The following is a 23,291-nucleotide window of genomic DNA, read 5'->3' on the forward strand; positions in this document are numbered from 1 at the left end:
GACCACAACTGATCAAGCTACATTTGCTACAGGCAACATTGCTTATCTCTGTATGACAGGATCACACTTTTACCAGAAAGACTGATGTACCACCCAGGTTTGAAGAAATGTCAGGCTACACTTCTAGAAATGGTCCCTGGATACTTATGCAGCTTTGTTGCTTTCAGTACAATCAGCAACATATTTATAGGCCACCTTTCAGTGCTGGAACCCTTCCAAGGCTACATACAAGAATAAAATGCATGCTAATAAGCCACAAATGCTTCACAAACAGCAAATGTCAGCATAACACAGAACCTGCACCATGCTTGCAGTGATAACCTGGTTTGAGAAACCAGGTATGAGAACAATCAAGGAAAGGCCAGAGTAAAAAGAAAGTCTTCAGAACCTTCTTAAAAGCATGTAATTGCAGTGCAACTCTTCACACCCGCCTCGGTTCAAAGGAACAGAAAAGGGTGTATCCATTAGCTTATCTTTATTGGAATGTTGCTGTGTCAGTAAAGGCTTTGACACTAATTGGTTTAGGGAACAGGATTGTCACAATGTTTGCAGTCTGGTTTCTTTGGAGGGAGCAGACCCACTGTCAGTGGGACTAGGGGTGAAAATTTTTCCAAGGTTAAAGGTACAGAGGTAGCTTTATGGAATAAGCTGAGAACTGGATGAGGCTGATCTGAACCAACAGCAGGCCAGCTATGTATGAAAGGCTGCTATTATCAGTGCCGCATGCTTGCTCCAAGAAAGCCTGGATCATCAGTAGTTATCCAAATCTGCCTCTGCCTACAACACCATGTTGAAAATCCAACCAAGTGTGCTGCCCTCTTTTTTCTACGGCATGCTTCGTACCAGTTCCCACATGGTGCACCTTCTCTTGTGCCATCATTGCTCAGAACTAACCAGCCAGTATGTTGGCTGCTTTTCTGTTCCTATTCAAGCATCCTTCCACTGGATCACCCTCACAACAGTGAGATTGTGCCAGCAGCAGCTGGATCTGTGGAACTAATATAGCCATAATCTGTGATAGCAAAAACCCTTTCCCCAGTGGAAACACAGCAGAATAACTGCAGAGTACGGTTGAGCCCATTAATAAATATAATATGATGCACCCTTATCCTGATTCAAGTTCAAATTAGGATTCTGAGATGCTTTCTCAGGCAGATAGGGAAACCCCATCTGGGTTTGTTTCACTTGCTCTACCGAGCATATCACAAACTACAGTACTTCCTCCACTGGCCAATGAAACCCATCAGACATAATCAGTGCTTTGGTATTTAAAATTAATAGCAAACTATCCTAAATTACATCAAACTTCCTTGTACAAACATACAACATGCCTACCAGAAAAATAACAAGAAGCCAAGCGATTCTAATGGGCATAATCTTAGATGTCCTCTTATTAATTTTGATTAACTCAACATACTTGGTAGGACAGTAGACACAATAAAAGGGTATATATTACTTATTCAAGTGATCTACATCTTAATTTAAAGCAATTGAAGGAGGTGTAGTCCTTATTAGTGTTGCCTAGTTATTTAGTGGCATTTCGTCATAACATCTTAGGAAGGCTTAGAAGCTGGACCTGCATTACATTAAAGTTAGTAATTATTTCAGTTAAAGAGCATGGCTTGGTTCCTATGAATTACAAGATGTTGGGAAGACAGGGTTATCACTGGAGGTTGGAACTGTGTTTTACCACCAGGCCTTTCCTCATCACCACCAGTAGAAGCTACTGTGTGCCCTTCAGATCTGGAGCTCAGTGATGGGTTCCACTTTTGCTTCTGATTTGCTTTTCCCAGCTAGATGTATCCTGATGCTTCCTGGGAAGGGCATTTTCTCCATGTGGCCTAAGGGGCTGAAATTTTGTTTGTGAGGCTGAGGAAGACAGAGATAACAGTGGGGACTAGAAACGTTACTGTCGACGTTTCCTCACTTGCCATAGACTTAAGCAGTGAAAATGATCTATTTTCTTTTGGACTGTCTTTCAGTAGCTGAACTAGAACAGCAGCCACATCATCAAGTCCATGGGTGAGTGGCCAGAGCTGCTTCTCTGAGGATTTTCTCTTCAGAAAACATCTCTGCATTACCTCTCCATTCATTTTATGCTCATCTTCCAGTGATCAGTAACAGTAGCAAAGTGTATTATCCCTTGGGCAGGAATTCTCTTACCTGGATCAGTTTGATTCTGTGGTTACTCTAGTTTGTTTCCAATATTCTTCCTGACAGAGGCAGTCATTGCCCTTTTTTGAGTGGGAGATAAAATTTTGCCCAGCATTGATGGTTTTGGTTCATCTCCTGACAGAGAGAAGAAAAGATACATTTTATTTGCCTCATACACAGGCTATTGCTTATGTAAGGGGTATGAACTACACCTGAAAACTCCGAGTTTTTACATTGGTGAAAGGGGTTGGACAGTGACATGCCCAGGATCCTGGAACTCTGGGAAATAAGAATCTGCAGTTATGCAAAACTTGGAAGATGTAGAGCTATTTTATTTTTCCTTCTTTGTGTACAGTCACAGGCAGACTGACCCATCTAGTATAAATCCTGGGTTGTACTATCTATTCAGGAATCCTGGTCTGGCTCAAGTAATAGAACTGCCACAAACATTGCAGACAGGATGTGTAGAACTGTTGGAAATGTGGTTAGTGGAGAGTATTGAGATAAACATCTACATGGTACCTTCCTTTCTAAGGGGCTGCAAAGCATCAAAACAAAGGAAAACACAAAATCCTCAGATAGTCCTTCAAAATGTCTTCTGAGAAATTTCAGGACAGTGGATCACAACTCACTGGATGACCATCTTCCTCATCCGGTACAGCTACCAGGAATAAAAACAGTCCTGGTCCAAACTGGGCCCAGTTATACCCACTTCCCCAAAGGGAAGAGGAATTGTAAGTAGACTCTTTCTTTCTGATATAAATAACTCATTTGTCAGGTTAGGCATAACCTTGACATATGGTATAGTGTTCTGCCCGATGGTATTGGCTCAGAAAGCATCCTATATCAGAGGAATTCATTGAGTTGAGCTTGGCTTGCACAGCTGTTTTAGGTCATAAAACCTCTGAACAAAATATCTTGCAGTAGAGATGCCACCTGCCTGAGCTGTCTAAGGCTTCAGAGACATGAGAAAGTGCAGGAAGAAGTTACAGGCAATTTAACCTATATTTTACATTTAATTGCATATGCAAATCTATAAGGACTTCTTTGTGTGTGCTTTGTCTAAATGGTTACAGTTTAATAGAACAAGTGGTAGCATGTATACTGAAATTTCCCTGAATCACCAATTGAACATTTACTTTCAACTTGATTATACCACTTGGGAATTATACTTTTCCAGTCAATGTGCTTCAATCACTGGATGACAGTGCTGTTATTTTAATGAGAGCATGAGGTCATCCTAGCATGTGGGTTGTGTAATTTTGCAATGTGATGTTTGGGCTGTCTTTAGGCTCTGTGTCATGGCTTCATTTCCCCTCCAGGATCTTCTGTTCTTTGGTGGAAACAGTAATAAAAATAGCATGCATTCACCATATGGAAGGAATCCTGAGGAGATTAGAATACTAACAATTTGATATTATTGAAAGAGAAAGCCATGCCTCCATAGTATGTTAAAGAATTGTCATGTTGTTGAGTGTCTGTTTAATTCTTTTAAAGAGTTTTCTAAATGTTGTTGGATGGGGTGACAGACTTTGCAGAGAATAAATATTTTCTGCCCTTTAAATTGTGGCACTTGTCTTTGCGTGCAGGAAGACTAAATCTCCTTTAACTGTTTTATGAACTATTTGTTTACGAATTCTACCAGGGATGTAAAACAGAGCCTTCTAGGATGAGCCCAAAATATTTTGCTGTCTGAGGTGAAATGGAAAATGAGTCTACTCCCAATATAGTGCCTAAGGCAATACACCCGGGACAGAAAATCTCATACGTGCCTCTCTTCCTCCCTGGGAATGACAATGTGAATGATAATATTAATCATCATAGGAAAAACTAACAAATTTACTGCTCGTTCATGGCACCCAGTATCAATTTCCTGGGACACCTACCTCACGGTGCCTACTGGAAGGTCCAGCCCCACACAGGACTTGAATCCAGTGTTCTCTACAGTGGTATTTTGAGAATACTGCCACATGGTCTATACAATTCCATTGACGTGTGGCTTTGGAATAGATGGATTGTTCGCTTGTTACATGGCAGTGTGGGCTATTTTTGTGAGCTTTTAGTCCTTTCGGTCCAGATATGAGAAGTGGCGCATGTTGACCCCTGAGAGCCATGCGGAACAGCTTGAAAGCTGCTTGGACTGTGAAATGGATGCTCTCTCTCTTTTCCCAGGGCACTTCTTCTGCTCAGACTAGATTTATGGAACGAGGGCTTGCAGGGATGCAGCACTGGCAATTTCTAATGGGGGGGGGTAATATCTGCTACCCCCTCACAATTTCCCTTTTCCTTTCCGTTTCAACCATAGCTGTAGTGGGGAGATTATGTATATTGCTCTTTGTAATGCAAGATATTTTGAACCAGCTTGTTTTGGAATGGGCAGTAAAGACCCATTAGCTTTTGAATAAACATGTCTGTCATCTGTTAAGTGTGATGTTGTGATAAGGTTCTACACAGCTGTCTTTTGGACACTGTTTAGGAGTGTTATGTGGCTAGGGATCTTGTCAGAGTATCCATCTGACCTTCAAAATCTACCAGTACCCCACTGTACAGTGCCCAACCAAGAGAACAGAGCACTACTGTTTAGATATGCCCTTATTCATATCTAATAATCTTATTCAGAAAATTACAGGTGTGATATATCTACATTATGTTTATTTATGATGTGAAATCTCTTGGTTTATTGTGCTGTCTGAGCTTCTCTATCACCCTTTGTATGTCTGTGTCAAGATGCAACAGAAATTGAGCACCAAGTAATCAAATTTTGGGTTTCAGGAAGAGTTGGACCTCACTCCAACACAACTAGAGATAACTAAAATGGTCCAATGAAAGATAAACAGCAATAGGGCTGGATGCAAGAAATGCAATCCAAGACAAGCAAGAATGCAAATTTCAAAAGCAGAATTTGCCCTAATTTTCTTCTTGCCAGATTAGTCAGTGCATTAATGTCCTCTGCACATTTCCAGCACTTAAAAGACTGATATTCCAACACATTATGCCTCCTGCAGTGGACTCAAGGTTTTTAGAAATCCCAAGGAAATCATATGCCAGGTCTAGATTTGCTTACTAGGGAGATTTATTGAGCAAATGGAAGAATTTACAATGCTAGCATGAAACCTGCTGCTCTGAGCAAGCTATCTGAACAAAGAGAGGCTTGGCTCATGTTCAGCTTTTATACTTCTTTTTAGCACTAATAGCAAGATAATGGGTTACATCTGTGTGTCATCTATAGTACTGTGAAGCCTATTATTATTGACACGCTGGTTACATCACAAGCTAGTTCTAGCAAAACCAAAGTTCAAGTTTCTCACCCTAGCAAATTTAGCTGTAGCTAAGAAACTTACAGGGTTACAGGGAGGGCTGGCATATTTCCATAGGTACTACTCTGGCCTGAAATGTAAGCTACTTAGGTACTGGAATGCAAGTTTGTTATTGTCTCTGAGAACAAACACCTGCTTGTTACTTCACATGATGCTATGTGTCTATCCGTTGTCCATCTTCCCTGCTAAAAGGCCCAAACTAGGCAAGATGGAAGACACTGCCGGCTGATGCATAACGATAGAATGATAAATGCTCATCTCTATAATGCACTGGTTGAAGAACTTACAATATTTGAAAGGGTGGTATATTGATGCCACTTCAGAATGGATTGAATTTATAAGGTACTGTCAAGGTACATGATTGGTGCTGTCAAGGACAGGAGATTTTGGAGGGAATTGATTCATAGATTCACCATGAGTCAGAGATGACTTGACAGTGCCTAAAAACAACAACAACAACAGATAGTTATTTTGCTATGTGCTCTGCTTTTCTGACATTTGCGTAGTTCTTAGAAATCTGCATTTTCATATATATTTCATATGTATGCATTGAAACTGATATATTCAATTCCATGTAGCCTCAATTTCTTTTTTACCCTTGAAACAAGCAAAAAGGATCAAACAATTAGAGTTGTGAGATACCTAGAAAGGTATAAGAGAATCATGAAATGTTATAGATCACAAACTTGGAAAGGCTGGAACAAAGAAGCCTGCCTTATACTGAATCAAATCCTTGATCCATCTAGCTGGGTATTATCAACACCAAGTTTTAAGTTTTGGGCAGGATTCTTTACTGATCCTACCCAGAGAAGGTATAGTTTGGACTTTGTGCTTGAAAAACAGGTGCAGTATCTCTGGGCTACCACTGAACTATAGTTTCTCCTTCCATTCCTGGCTTCTGGGTTCTTTGGAAGTATCTGGTTGACCACTCTGGGAAGTAAGATGCTGCAGAAGGTAGAGCTTCCATCTGATCCAGAAGTGTTCTGATATTCTTAAGGTAGAGCAAATATTGCTGATCTTTCAAAAGTTGGTGGCACATCTGTCCTGAAGAAATGTGTTAGAAAGTGGAAATGCTAAGATGAATTCAAATGTATATGTAAACATTTCAAGATACAAAATGAAACATTCAGTGCCCAGAGCAATCCTACAGACCAGGGAGAGGAGAGCTAAGGGCCGTACAGCTGTTCTTTTCCTTTTCAACTGGTTGTTCCATTAGGTTCCCCCACCTCTTGTTTCCTTCTTTGTGCCAAAAGTGTTGTATTCTGTAAAGTGCATATATTATGGACAGTAATAAAATTGCACATATTGTGAGTGTGCTGCTTAATTTATTCTGCTCTTGCTAAACATAGGAAGGGAGAGAAAGTTATGGGTATGGTAACTCAACACATTAAGTTCATGGTTATGTTAGAAACATAGAAACAGAGAGAGTCAGAAGGGGCTTCCTGGGTCATCTAGTCTGACCTCTGGCACCAGCCGGCTCTTTTCACGACATGCCCACCATGTGGATGTCCAGCCTATCCTTGAACACCCACACCGATGGAGCCTCAACGACCTCTCATGGAAGCCCATTCTATACCCTTGGGGTCCTAACTGTCAGGAAATGCTTCCTGGCATCAAAATGGAACCTTGGCTCCCTGAGCTTTGCTCCATTGGAGCGCATCCTGCCTTCCTCTGCAGGGAAGAACAGGTCTCTACCCATCTCCATGAGACATCCTCTCACATACCTGTATGTCGCCAACATATCCTCTCTGAGTCTCCTCTTCTCCAGGCTGAAGAGACCCAGTTCCCTCAGTATTGACTCATACCCCATCCCCTGCAAACCGGCCACCAACCTTGTGGCCCTACGCTGCACTGACTCCAACCTGGCTATATCCTTTCTGTAATGAGGGGCCCAAAACTGAGCATAATACTCCAGTTGCGGGTGCACCAGAGTCGTATAGAGTGGTAGTAATACCTCTCTTGATCTATGTGCCACACTTCTGGCTATGCAACCAAGGGTGGCATTTGCCCTCTTGACCACCGCATCACACTGCTGACTCATCTTTAGCCTGCAGTCAACCAATACCCTGAGGTCCCTTTCACAAGTGCTGCTCTCCAGTCACTTGTCACCTAACCATACTTATGACAGCTATTCCTATGCCCCAAGTGCAAGACCTTGCACTTATCCACATTGAACGCCATCCTGTTGTCCCCTGCCTGCTTCCATAGTCTGTCCAGATCCTTCTGGATCTGGAGTACCTGCTCCCCAGTTGTGGCCACTGCTCCAGTTTCAGTGTCGTCTGCGAATTTGATCAGCAGACTGTTCACCCCTTCTTCCATGTCATTAATGAAAAGATTAAACAGGATCGGCCTCAGGACAGAGCCCTGGGGGACCCCTCTTGTCACTGGCCACCATCCCGATGATTCCCCACTAATGGTTACCCTCGGCTTCCGGTCAACCATGCCCTAATCCACTGGACAGTGCTTCGGTGTATCCCAAAACTCCTCAGTTTCTCTACCAGGATATCATGGGGCACTTTGTCAAAGGCCCTGCTGAAATCCAGGTATACCACATCCACTGCATCCCCTCCATCTAGCCATCTCGAAACCTTGTCATAGAATTCCACAAGGTTTGTCTGGCAGGACCTGTTTTTGCGGAAGCTGTGTTGTGTGGCTGTCAGCCTCCCTTCCCTATCTAGCATCACTAGATCTCTCTCTATTATGAGCCTTTCCATTGTTTTTCCTACAATGGACGTAAGGCTAACCGGTCTATAATTCCCCATGTCCTTTCTACTACCCTTTTTGAAAATTGGGACCACTGATGCTACCCTCCAGTCCTCTAGAACTTCACTCATTCTCCACAAGTCCTCAAAAATGGAGGCCAGCAGGCGTGAGAGAACCCCTGCCATCTCTCTAAGTGCTCTCGGGTGTATCCCATCAGGGCCTGGCACCTTTGTAATGTCCAATGCCCTGAGGAGCCCCTCGACTTCAAGGGGGGGTGACTCTAATCTGTGCCCCTAAGTCCCCAGCCTCATCTAATCTCCTGTGCGGATATCCCCCGTCCTGCTTTGGGGAGAACACAGAGGCAAAATAATCATTTAGCATCTGTGCCTGTTCCCTCATATCAGTCACTGGATCTCCTTCCTCCTTATTTATGGTCCCTCCACTTTGTCTGCCCTTCCTCTTCCTATTTACATGCTGAAAGAAGCCCTTTTTGTTGCTCTTGATATTCTTGGCAAGTCTCAGCTTGTAATCAGCTTTAGCCTTGCGAAGGATCCTTCTGCAACGGGCCTCCTCCTCCCGGTATACCCTTTTGTCTATTTGTCCCAGTACCCAGACAGAACAAGGAAGATTTGGAACCTGAAGATCCAAGACTCCATGTCAGGACGGGTTACTAGTGGCCCATCTATCCCCGTGGAGCTTGCCCACAAGCATAGTAGGGCCCTTCAGGGGAAGCATAGGATAGCAGCCCTAGCCTCCCAGCATGTGAGAACAAACATGTCAGTGATAGCCTCAAACTGGGACTCTGATATATCACCAGCTACAAGAGAAAACGGTCAGAGAACTTCAGCCTTAAGTCTTCTTTTCTGGTTCCCATTTGTTTATAAAAAGGAGTAAGGAAAGCACATTTGAACAAAAATATACACATTTGTTCTCACTTGGAAGAATTTTATGTATTTATTTTTTACATTTATTCCCCACCTTCCCTCCAAAATGGCATACAAGATCCCTCATTTCTCCACCAAATCCTTACAACTACCCTGTAAGGTAGGTCAGGCTGAGAGTCCATGATGGGCACAAAGCCAGAAAATGAGTTTCATTGCTGGGTAGGTACTAGACTATCAATCTCCTGAGTTCCAGACCAAAGCTCCACCCACTGCGGCACTCATATTGTCTAATGGTAACTCACCATCATTTTCAGGGCTTGGTTTTTAATCAGAATAGAAACTCCTCATTCCGTAGCATCAGCATGTTCCAACATATTCAGTTCTCTTTCATAACAAGTGCAGACAGGAAATCATACAAGAAAGGATTTTGTGAAAGGTTTCCTCTTGCTTCATATTTGTGGTTGGCAAAAACTACTTCAGTGGCAATCTTTGCTTTTGAGTTTTTTTGGCACTAGGAAACAGTTACTAGCTCATAAGCCTGGGTGGAGCATTAGGATATAAATCATCACCACATAAAACATTCAATTAGAATTTGATCCAAGGTTGTTCAGAAGTCCTATTTGCAGTTCTTGCATCACTATCTGGATCAATTGACAGTTGTGCATATTGTGTATACTAGTAATAGGAAGCATATGAAGCTGTCTTATACTGAGACAGACCATTGCTTTATCTAGCCCAGTATTGTCTAAACTGTTTGCCTGTACATATATCGACCACAGTGCTCATCATCACAAGACAGCCTTTGATCGACCAGTTGTATCGACACTTGGTGGCTACATCTGACTAGATATTGCACAGATCACATTCCTTGGGAAGCAGGAACAAACAATTTAGCACCGACTTATTTTTGATGAGCTAAAAACAGAGACCAGGTTCCATTGCACACCAACATTTATAACTGCTGTGGTAGATAGAAGGAAATGATTTTCATGCAAAGAAAGGGGTAGTGCAATGGTGCCAAATTACCTCACTCAGGGCTCCAGCTCAATGTCTAAGCCGGTGAACTGGTTCTGGATTATGAACTGTCTGATTATAAGGGTGAGGTTTCAGACTCAACAACCTGACATGCTCATCCCTGCTCATCAAAGATGGTATCAGACTTTTGAATTTCTCTCTGTCTAGCTTGGGAAGAAAGGTGAAGATCGCAGGTTCTCCCTCACACAGGGACACAACTGAATATGCAAGGATTTGAGGATTTGAACTCAAACTTTTAAGAACAAAGCCCTCAAAGCTGCCTGCCTGGAAGGATAAATTATGCTTATACTTTCTCCCACATTTAAAAAAAAATCTGTTTCTGTCAGGGATTTGAGTTTTGATACATGCATATTAAAAAGCAAAATCCTCATCCATCCACAGTGTAAACGACAGTATGCGTTTTCTTATTTGGTGGAATTCTTTCAATCACCTTGAAAACTGAAGTAAACAAGTGGCAAAGAGAGCAACAATGAATGGCTCCCTTCATTAACATCCACCAGATGGTGCCACTTCCTCAATTTGAAATGCAAAGATCTTCCGAAGAAAAACATGTAAAATGACACCTTCATGAATTCAGCTCCTTTGGAAAGGTCTAAGAATTATAAAAGACTAATTCTATTTAAGCTTCAAAAGACAAGAAGATAATTTAAAAGGTTTTTACTTGCATAGGAATACAATATTCCCTATCTCTTATTTGCTGATAAATTTCAGTTGATTTTCTTCCCATTTACCCAGCAGGGAATAATTCCACCAATTCTGCATCTTATTCTATTTCCTCTGTTATCAAATTGAAACAAATCAAACTGGTTTCCATTCAGAGTTTCATCTCACATCAGCAATTCATTCCTTTCTGTGTCCACTCAGAAGTAACACACTTACTTCTTAGCAGGCGTGTACAGAATGGTTGTCCTAAGGTGAAAACCTTTTATGTCAGGTTCTCAGCTTGGAGGCCTTGCATCCTACACCCTGAAACTTGCACACTGACAGCTGCTTGTGGCCATCTAGATAAATCCTTGGGGAGAGGGGGAAGAGGATCTGTAATAGGAATCAGTGTAAGTCCTGGGGGTCTGCCCCTCCCCTCCCCTCCCTGACCCCCAGCATGCCTTTTTCTTACATCCGAGTTCCATTTGCAACCACGGGGATGGAGCCAGCCTTGTTCTTTCCATGCCACCTACAAAAGGAATGCATGAGGGTTTAGCCTTCAGAGTCTAGCTCTGAAAGTGTAGGGTCTTAAAGCCAGGGCTCTGAAAAACCCTATACCTCCCCCCAACAACACTGGGGAGGGCATAGGATTGCACCCTTAGAAACCTATTTAAAGGAGGTTTAGCAGCCCAGGGTGAGAACGGGCATATCCAACTGTTCCTGATTTCACATGTTTATAGGTATTAATGCTAAAGCCAGTGTGTGAGAAAGGAATTGATTTAGACTGAAGGACCCATGGTGTGATCTGCACTCTGAGCACATTCTCCTGCTCCGACCCCCATGACCTGCTCATGCTATTTTTGCTATTAAATCCCTCATTTATTCAGAGCAGAGGCAGCCTATGTTTTCATATGTTACCAAGTTCTGTGGTCTACATTTCTGTGCATGCTAAACTTGTGCTACTGCTCTGGTGGGAGAGGGCAAAGCAACTTCAGCAGGGGATCAGGTGGTGGGAGAAATGAAGGAGTGTTGTACAGGGCTGGACAGTAAATGCATTCTCTCTGTTCCCTGTCCTTTGACAAAACAACGTTTTTAAGCCTTCCCAATGGTCTCCTTTGACTGTTTTATTTTCTTGCCCCAGAAAGCAGCTTGTTGAAAGGTCCTCTCTATGCATGTCTATTCAGAAGTAAATCACATCACCTTCAGTGGCACTTACTCCTGAAAAAGTAAGCATGGAAGAGCGGAGTTCGTTTAGATTTCAGGAAGGAACTGAGAGTTACTTTAAAAAAATCTCCACTCCTTTGTGCCAGTGAAAATGTCCAATAAAGAACTTATGGAACTTAAGCAGGATTTGATTTGATCACCTTTCTGACTTTGCCTAATTTTCTTATAATTGTGTGTCACAGCTCATGCTTTCAACATAACAAAAACTGTGTTGAATTCATTAGCATGTATCCCAAAAGTGGTAAATGTGTTTTGCATAAATTGTGACAATGCTCCCTAATACACAGAAGAGGCTCTAGCGTAGATTAGCACTTGGATTCAACTCCCCACTCATTCATTCATAGATCATTTTGTAAATTACCATCTCACAGCCTAACCTTGCAAACCTTAGATTGGATACTCTTATTTATATTCCTCTGAGACCCTTGAAGAAGCATTTGATAGTATGGATGGATTGCAGACAAAATATATTCTGTGTGTGGAGTGAAATTTACCAGATAAAGAATAAGATATCCCTAGGTCTGTAATATAAGTGGTTGAGCCTAAACTGCATACATAGCAGGGGTGCTAAACTGAGGCTTGGGAGCTGCATGCAGCTGCTTGAGCTTATTTTGCAGCTTGTGGCTCACGGCTCTCTGCCCTTGGGCACCTGCAGGCACCCACTTGCTGCTTGCCCCCACAACCACTGCCCACAGGTGCCTGCTCACCACCTTGTGGCTCTCAAACATCTGACATTTACCGTACGTGACTCTTCTGTTGAGCAAGTCTGGCCACCCGCATAAATAGAAATGGAGCTCACTGGGTGACTTTGGGCTGGTCGCAGACTCTCAGCCCTACTTATCTTACAGGGTGGTTGTGGGAATAAGCCTGAAAGGAGGTGGAGAATTATATAAGTCAACTTGAGTCCTTCAGAAGGAAAAAGGAGGGCGATGGTTGTATTATTATTATTATTATTGATAATGATAAGTATATATATTTTGTAGCCTATATATAGGCTATACAGCCTACATCCTATAAAGGGCAATAGTTTATAGCTATATATACCCTTAACTACACACACACACACACACACACACACACACACACACACACACACACACTTATAATATGAAGCCATACAGCAAGATGGTTCACTTACAGTACGTTTTTATATACATGTTTAAGATCATATTTCATAAGCAATTCCATGTTGTTTGTCAAACATTACCATGGGAAGGCCATCCTCCTGGATCCTATTAAAGTACAGAAACACTGTTTGGTATTGAGTGAGAGAAGAGACTTTCTTTCTTCATGGATGACTAGCAAATGGACACTACTTCATGTGGACTGGATTAGCCCTTGGTTGAATACAGCAAAATCTTCAAGCAAACTTATACAGCTGTTGCAGTTGAACTCATTGTACACATCCTGTCTGGGTGATGTCATACTCTCTAGCACACCTAGGCATAATCCCTGCCGTGGTGCACCCATAGCATTCACTCATTCTTCTGAGGGTGGCTGCCCACAGCATGGGTTGTGGGGGTCATAAACCTATGTTCCTTGGCCTACTGTTCTCCTCTGGCTATAACTGGAGGTGGGCTGCAAAGTTCTGTTCTGACTGGGAAATTCTGACCCTAGTCCATGAAGATGTTACAGCCTTCAGCCTCGTGGATCTACTGAAGCTGGAATTAATTTACGCATTTTACAAACACCTCACCCCTGTCACCTTACAAATCATGCCAAGTTTCAGTTGTCTAGGTTTCATGGTCTTGGTGCAATGGCACTAATGTATGGACAGACAACCTATCCTTTTTAACACTGTACATAACAACTGGACTTAAGTATGGGAGGTTCTTTATCATCGACACTTTTCAGTAATTACATAGATCCAATTTTTGTCACATTGAATAAAGAATACTATTTATTTATTATCTTTATTCTATTTATTCTACTATTTAATGAATATTTATTCTGGATATCATTGTGACTTGATACTACTGATTCTACTACTCAACTTATTGGGTCACAGAAACACTTAAGTATGAAACTGCTTCATCCTTGAAACAACTCATTTTACAAATCAATTTAACCTTTATGCTAGTAAATGGCAAACACATTCCAGCAAGGATCTTATTGAGCAGCATTCCTGTCTATGTGTAAAGCATTCCTGTGTACTGTAAAAAATATAATTGCATCAGCTGCAGTGGTTTAAATGACTCATTGCAATGTAATAGCCAACTGTGCACCTCATCTAGCATAGTTACTATCATAAGCATAAACATGGAACAATTAAGGATGAAGTTCTATGGGTTGCACCCCTGTTGAAAGCAAGCCTCTGATCTCAGCAGATTTGAATTAGCTAAGGCCCTTCTAGGCAGCTGCTGGTGGTGTGGAAAGAAGGTAAGTTTTGCCTCTGTCCTTTTTGTCTGCCTCCCAGACTGGCTTCTGAGCCCATCTGGAGGAGACATGCTGGAGGGGGTAAGTGGGACCTCGTGAGGCCACAAGGCTTCTCTGTCCCTCCCCATCCACTGCAACGCCCTGTTTCAGAGCTCTCCAGGGACTTCTGACATTGCTTTGTGACCATGTAACACAAATGCCATGGTTATCTCTACAGCTGCTGTGAGAGAGCAGGGAAGGGATCGGTACTCATCATCTTGCTCCTGAAGTAATATCAATATATATGCCTTTGGTAGGGGCAGTGTGAACAATACTGTGATCCTTGGGTTGCTCTCCATGGACTACAGAATTGCAACGTAAAGGGATAACCTCTGCATGCTTAGGCAAGAAACGCTTGGAGTTGTAGCAATTTTGTCTATCTAAACTTATATAAGATTGCACCCTGAAGCTATGGGAATTACCACATTGTGGTCCTGAAAGCACTTGTAACCTGCTTGAATGTCTGGCCAAAGGCTGGAATTGACTAAACCATCAAATAGTTTTAAAATATTCTCAATTAAAAATACACATCACTTAATTTCTAATAGTTTAATTCCATAGCCAATGTCTTGTCTAATTAGATGTTCATGAATACTTGGAGTCTATTTAAACTAGATTAATTTAGGGTTTACAAGTATTGGCTGATCAGTAATTCTTAACAGTCTTAGCCTTACTTTATTGCTGATCCAATGGCTTTCCTATGAAAGCTTGCACTTGAACTGTAGGATGTATGTGGGAGTGGAAAGTTGTCTCCAGTCTATCTCCAAACTCCTTGCCTTGTTATTTATTATAATCCCCCACCCCCCATGTGGCTATGTGACAATGCAATTTCATCATCTAGGAATTCTAGGAGGAAAAAATGAAGCTGCCAGTCTTCCAGAGGAGCAGTATGAAGGCTACATTTCCCCTTAATGTTGCTTCCTGGAAAACTGCCAAAATATTCCTTCATTTCACTGCCTATACTTAGGGTGGTAAAATTGGTCGGAAAGAGAGATATGAAAAGTAGGACTATTGTTCCAAGTATCATTCTTCTATCATTAAAAATATAGAACGTAATAAATGTGCATATTTCATACATTCTTACTATTCTTACATTGCACGTATATCCTGTCTTTTCCTGTCTTGCAAGGAACCCAAGTTTCCTCCTCCAGTTTCCTCCTCACAGCAACCCTCTGAAGTAGGTTAGGCAGAGAATCCATGACTGGCCTGAATATTTTAAAGCAACCAAAGTTTTGACAGCCTGCTGTCAAACCTCCACGCTTCTGTAAAAGGAAGGGCACCTAGCCTTTAGGAAAAAGTGAAAAAGTGTGAGAAGCCTCACAAGAGTCAGATCCAGAAGTAAAACCCCTTGAGGTTTCAACCATGCGGAGGGTAATCTACTGACACAAAAACATGTGCAACTTTGGTTTCCCCACACAGGTCATTTTTTGACAGGTGACAAAAGAAAGCACAGTGAAAAATAAAGCTCTTTGCATGCTTTTTGGGTTGATGCTCATGCAGGCACACCCCAACTTTTTGCCAAGGCAAGGCTTGTCATTTTGTACTCATACAAATGTGCACATGTGAAAGTCTATGGAAAAATAACTGAAAGACATATATGGAATTATGCATGCTACTTGCATGAGAAAAATAAGTTAAAAGGAGGCCGAACCAGTACCAGCTCCTATGGGGCTGGCACTAGCTATCAATTCAGAGGCTGCAAAAAGCACTCGGATGACTGACGGAACCTCAGAGCATGAGGAGCAAAGACGGAGCGCTGGCAGAGCTTGTGTCCTCCCCTCCCTGCCCTGCAAAATGCGTTCAGAAGCAGATCTCTCAGGTCACTCTTGTGCCCACGTAGCCAAAGATGGTTCTTTCCAAGCCCGCTGAAAAGGTGGGAGGAGGATACTCCAAAAGTTGTGTGTAAAATTGGTTGTTTCTCCAACAACCTGTGTAACTTATTTGCTTATGTGGGTAGTTGAAGAATGGGTTAAATAATGGGAAATGAGACTCTGATTTGGTGCAGTAAGGTTAGTACTGACTTGGGATAAGATGCTTATATTCCATAGCACTGTTGCAATGGATGGTGGTGCCAGTAATGGGAAATACCAAAGCAACTTTTGAAAATAATGCACCTGTTTCGTAACTTTTTAAGAGGCACAAATAAAGATGCAGTTTGGCATTGGTGTATGTACTAATTTTTACAAATCCATCTTTATTAGACTTACAAAGAAAGATTCAAAGTGTGCACAGGAGAATCACATAATCAACTTCAATACATTACAAATATTAGAAGGCAATATAAAAGTAAATAACAAAAACTGCCAATCAAGTTTCTAACATATTTATACTGAGTTGTTAGTTTATATACATATGGAATTTGAGCGGAAGGGGTTGCTTAATTATTGATCTGTACGCCAATGCTCCACCCCCTCTAAAATGCACTCTTCGGGACTTGTGTAGAACATTAAATCAGCTCAGGAACATTAGCACGAACAGATTTTCTGCTGCAAAGTGATGTCTGGAGAATACAATTTCAAAGAAAGGAAGAAGTGGCATGCTGGAAGACATCATTCAACCATTCCACTTATTTCTGTTCAATTGCAACACAACACCACCCTACCTATTTTAACCCTACCAAGTATCTCAGGTTCCAAAGTCCAGATTTCATCCAGTTTATTTGCTGGTGAAACTTTACAGCAATAACCCATGTATGGCACATCACATGTGAACTCCTTGTCCTCTTCTGCAGCCACCATGCCTCCAAATTCAGTGGTGTATTTAGTCATATCCAAAGGAAATTGAGCAAACTTTCCTAGCTTGGAGAACCACTGCAGGCTATAATCCCCTGCAACTCCCAGTAGGAAAGCCTTGCACCCCCTGTCAAGCCATCTTCTTTATATCCCTGAGGGAAATAGACTAAAGCAAAAACTTGGTTCAGCTTCAGGTGTTAATTTCTTCTCTTCCAAGAAGCAAGTCATTGCTCCATAGCTAATCTTCCAGGACTCTGACCGCACCCTTTCCTCCAGAAACAGGTTCAGTAAGCTAATCAGAAAAATGCTGAAGGAAAGTAGTCCCAGCCATGGCCAGTTTGTTGGTCTACAACAGGAAGTATGAATTCCAAACTGTCCTTTAGGGCCATTGCAATCCCAGTTAAATCAAGCATACTGCCATTACCTAGAACAGCAGGTATGCTAGCATAACTTCTGTCCTATCAGGGAAAGGAGAAATAAAATTATCAAAACAGCAACTTCATGTTCTGAACACTTGAATAACTTTATAATCTGATTTCATGTAGATATTAAAAAGCATAGGAGATGAAGATGAAATTATGCAAAATCATTTCTACAGGGAAGTGCAGTAGCCTGCCAGCACCATATTTTGGAATTCTACAAGCTAGGGATAATACCACTGTAAAGCAGTGCCTCTTGATTCTGTGAACCCTAAAAAGGTACCATGGTTGCTGAGATACCCAGGAAAATAACAGAATTCCACTCCCCGTATTAACATGAATATGGTGGATTTTCTCTCCCCAGCACTTCCACCAATTATGGGGAAAATGCTCCTTCCTTCAGAAATCACATTTATGGATTTTATTTTTTTTTTCAGGGAATGCTTATACTTCAGGGTGTAAGGAACTCTCTGCCAGTTTCCACAAGATGTCCCTTTTCCACTACCACCAATTCTCTTAGAATACTTTTAAAACATCTTCATAACTGATTTAAAAGGCTTAGAAGTGAACTTGAAACAAGATGAACTATTTTGAACACTGATTTATTAGAGGAATAATTTGTAAATACGTGAATGCTATTTAATCTAGTGTTTTCAAAAGACTGCTTACTGATACTTCTTAAGGACTCAAGGGACACTTTTACTAATACAAGCCTATTAATGATTTATTTTACCTCAGGCCAAATTCCCTAAAACTCCACTTAGGCAAACCTCCGCCTCTTGGGTACAGACCTCCCTTGGCTTCTTCCAGTGTTTATCTGGGTTTTAACACCTGCTTGTAAAACCTTCTGGCAATCTCCTGGCATAATGCAGCCCCCTGTTCCTTCATGATGATCTTCACTGTCCATCCCACAGAGTAGGAATAGCTTAATAGCCAGGTCTGAGCTATTCATGTTCTCCTCAGCCTTCTCCCAATCTTTCTGTCTCTCTACCACCAACTAGCAGGCCCTCTCCTTTTCTCTGTCAATAGTTATCTTCTTCAACTGTGCTTTATTTGATCGACTCTCAAATGCCATTTTACCAACTGCTTTTGTCCACCTATCTAGATTCTCTGCCCAATCAAAACTGAATTTAACTGATCCAGACCCTCATAATTGAAGTTCCCTGATCCAAAAACAGAGGCAAGAGTGTTGCTGCAAGGACTATGTTCCACTGGAAACTGCTAAAGCTACTTTCAGATACTTGGTTGTATTATTAGCATTAGAGTTTGTAAACTTTTCCCCTTTCCTCCTAAGTTTAGACAAAGAACTATCCTTTTTCCTACCAAATTGATTAACTTGACCTATTTTATGTTCAGGATCTTGTCTTTTCTGACAGTATATTAACTTTAGTTTCTTTTTCTTAAGTTTAACACCAGCCCCAACCATTGATTTGGTACACGGGTATGCAAAATCTGTCACAATTTCATTTTATTCATTGTTGACATTAAAGTTGTGACATTGTCTTGTGGCCGTAATTTTTGTTTTCGTAATATTCAGTTGCAGTCCATCTTTTGTGCTTTCTTCTTTCACTTTCATCAGGTATCATTTCAATGCATTGCTCCTTTCTGCCAGTAGTGTAGTATTATCTGCATATCGTAAATTTCTGTGTGCTTTCTGTCAATTTTTATTCCTCCTACAGATCATAGTCCAGAAGTCCTTACAGTATTTTCTGCACATAGACTGAACAAATAGGAAGATAAAATGCACCCATGTCTGATGCCTTTGGACCTAGGAAACCATTCCCTTTCTCAATATTCTGCTTAAATAGTAGCTTCTTGCCCACGATACAGGTGATACATCAAGATGATCAAGTGCTGAGGCATTTCTTTTAGAACCATCCATAGTTACTAATGATCCACATGGTTAACGGCTTTGTTCTAATCTATAAATACAGGCTGAAATTCTTTGGTGCACTCCAACAGCCAATGTATATTTGTGATATGATCTTGAGTGCCTCTTTTCAGAATCCAGTTTGAAGGTAAGGAATTTCTCATTCCATGTAGGGTAATAGTCTTCATTGCAACACTTTGAATATCATTTAGCTTGCAAGTGGAATTTATTTATTTATTTATTTAAAGCTTTTGTATGCTGTCCCTTATGCATGACATCACGGGATGGCTTACAATCGTTAAAGCAACCACAATAAAACAGCAATAAATAACACTTAACCAAAAAGACCCCAATTGAGTAAGTTAAATAAAAGTGACTGTTAAATATTAACATTTAAATTACTTTTTAAAATAACATTTAAAAAAATGTTTTAACCATTAGTGCAATGGTTGCATCTCCTTTCTTGGGGATTTAAATATTTCCAGTCTATCATTCATTGTTTTCCATTCCATATTTGCTGACATATTCTTGATAGGATTTGGATTGAGTTAGTCTATTGTTCTATTGGCATAGTTCTATTGAGACCTATCTATTTCAGAAATTCTGTTCACATAGAATACTTTAGAACTTCCTAATAGCTGCGTAAGAAGCTTAGGCACCAGCACTAGAGGCAATGTTACCAAACTCAGCCAGGTAACCATGAGGGAAACCTGAGTAGACCCGAGACCCCAAACCAAAAGGAGCCTGAGACAAGACTTAGAGCCAGAAACACTTTAGAATAAATGGAGTCCAAGGGGTTTGAAGTTTTTCCAAATCAGAGTCTCACAAGAAGTACAGAAAACATACATTATATACCCCACATCACAAGCATGATGTCCAGATACAAAGTGGATACATTCACATACTGTTGATCATTACCTTTTGTTAGTTTACAGAAAAACCCTTTATTCTTCCAAGGACTTCCCTTTCCATAGGTCTACTAACAATCTCCCAATCATTCACACCCACCTCATGTTTCTATACTTACTGTAATTCATAATGTATTTTGCTACTTTTATTGAGATCCAAACCGGTTCCAGGTGCCATGAGTTCTCCCCAATTGCCTCCTTTAAGATTCTTCTGATTTATCAAAGGAGTTCACCCTGGGTTCATCACTCTTTTATCCCCCCCCCCCCCCGCCCCACATACTCTCTGCTAGACAGGAAACCCATCAGTTGGGTTTTTTAATTAGTTAAATTTTTTAGGATGCTGTATTGTTAAACTGTCCCGAGACTTCAGTAATGGGATGGTCTACAAAAGTTTTAAATATATAAATAGGTAACAACCTCTATTGGTAACAACAAGATGAATTAATTTGTTTAATAGTTCATCATGTCTCTAATGTGAGGAATATTTTATACATAAGGTACTACTAATCTTTATTTGAGGTTTTCAAAAGTCTGTTTACTGACACTTCTTAAGGACATTAGATACATTGCTACTAATACAAGCCTCTTAATGACTTATTTTACCTCAGGCCAAATTCCATAAACCTCCACACAGGCAAATATACTCATGACCTGGGCCACCTCTTGGATACAGACCTCTCTGTCTCCCAAAGCTCCTCATATTATTTCTGGCTGTTTCACCTGTTTATCTGAGTTTTAACACCTGCTTGTGTAATCTTCTGGCATGATCTTAGGGCAGGCTCCTGGAATAAAGAGCAACCTATTTCCTCATATTGATCTTCACTATCCATGTAGGGTTATCCCACAGAGAAGGAATAGCTTAATATCCAGGTCTTAGCTATTCATGTTCTCCTCAACCTTGTCCCAGTCCTTCTATGCCAGCTCTGCCAACCAGCAGACCATCTCTCCTTTTCCACCAACAGACTTTCTCTCTAACTGGACCCTAGTTAACTGTCAATTAGCATTTTCCCAAATGTTCTTTTTCACTTAGCTAGGATCTCCACCCTGTTAAAATTGAACCAACATTGATGTAAGCTGATCTATAGATCTATAGATATTTGAAGTTAAATTCTTCCTTCTTTCCTTCAGAATATCACCAAGAAGGCTACTATGAAAAGAGACCTTCATCAGTGTAACAACACTAGTCTTCAGGAGCCCTCCAGAGGTGCATGATATTCTCACTGTGTAATGCTGTGTCACACAGACTCTTCACAGGACAAGAAAAAGAATGTACATTGCATTTTTTCATGAGTTTGCCATTTTATAAAGAATGACACTCTTCCATGCCAAGCTACTGTATTCAGCATTCCAATAGACAAGGGAAAGAAGACTCTTACACCAATGACATTTTGTTTACCTCCTAGGCCATGGGTCTACGGAGATACATTTCAACATCTCAAAGGCCACACAGATTATTTACAGAACAAAAACGATTGTGAGGACATGGCATTTAATCACAGTGATCTACCTAGTTTCTATTCTGATCCCCAGTCAGAAGGATAGTTCTAGACTGAGGGTGAAGAACCTCAGGCCAGAGCTGAAATCTAGTGCACCTGAGTTCCCCATACAGCCCTCCAATGTGTTCCAGAAGGCCACTCCCCATCCCTTTTCCCCATTCACTCCTCATTGGGTGGCTTGTCAGTTTTTGTATAGTTTCCCTATTCTGAAATGTGAAAATGCCTCTTAAAGACTTTGTTACTACCAGTGAGAACTCTAAGCTAAAACATGCTGGTATTTTTGGCTGTGCCCTTCAGTTCTGTTCCTTTTGCCTTCAGATCCACCAACCACTGGGTAATAGCTCCAGAATGTGGACATCAGGCTCAAAGAAATCCAACACTCACGAACACTCATAATCTCTCTCATCTAGAAGTGCCCAGAGCAGTTAGGCCACAATTCATTCTACCAACTTGGTTAGAAATGGGATGTTGGACAGAAACCTAGCATTCTCCAGTTCCTGATTATTTTGAGGAGGCTTAAAAAGGGTCTTTCAAGAACCTCTTTTAAGGGAAGGTGGTATTTGTCTTTCATGAAGAAAGAAATCAACAGTCTTCATATTTTCAAGTCAAGGTAAGCAATCTAGTCAGACAAACAGTGCACCTACTTCCTTTGGGGTGAAGAACTGAAGCCCATTGAATAAAAATAGGGAGGAGGAAACTGTTTCTGCTGTTGTTCAGAGAAGTCCATAAGATGGTCGCAGGGCAGTTCTGAGGGTGGACAGGAGCTAGTTAGAAGTCTCACTCTTGCTACTTGGAATAGCTAGGTGAGACTGCATAGAAGATGCACTGGTGATAGAGAAGAAGGACCTCCTTTCCATTATCTGTCTCACAGAACTGTCTCTTGCACTGAATAAGATTTGCCTTGGATTTTTTTCCCATCAGCACTCATTTTATTTCATTTCTATTCCACTCAGTAGCCAAAGCTATTTGGGTACTTCCTAAGAATTATTACCCATACATACAGATAATGAGCACATTAAATCTTCAACACAGATATTTTAAAACAATTTAACACCATTAGGGTGCAATCCAATGGTACTGCTTATAAACCTTTGTTGGGCTATCTCTGCACTCCTTTTGCTTTCTAAAACACTTAGCTGTTTTCAGCCATCTAAGTGTGTTGTACTGGAGTGGGAGTCGTATATGATATATCTAGTTGTTACTGGACTCCTCCTTTCCCTGTCCCCTGGAGAGCTCACAAAAACCCTCCTCCAAGATATCTCTCATGACCTTGGAGAAGCAGCCCGTGTGGGATTTGAGCATGGAGGTATGAGAGTGGAATACTTTTCCTTCCTTATAGTTGGGAATCACAACCAGTGTGGTCTTTTGGCCATAGGATTGCTCTCGCCAGAACAGTCGCAATAAGTCACAGTAATAGGCCTTTGTCATCTCCCGTGTTGGTATAGTCAGAAAGATGTGGAACAAGGTTGTTGGCATGGCAACAAAATGCTTA

This window comes from Varanus komodoensis, unplaced genomic scaffold (genome assembly GCF_004798865.1).
Source record: "Varanus komodoensis strain SLA01 unplaced genomic scaffold, ASM479886v1 scaffold13_1, whole genome shotgun sequence".
NCBI classification, from domain to species: Eukaryota; Metazoa; Chordata; class Lepidosauria; order Squamata; family Varanidae; genus Varanus; species Varanus komodoensis.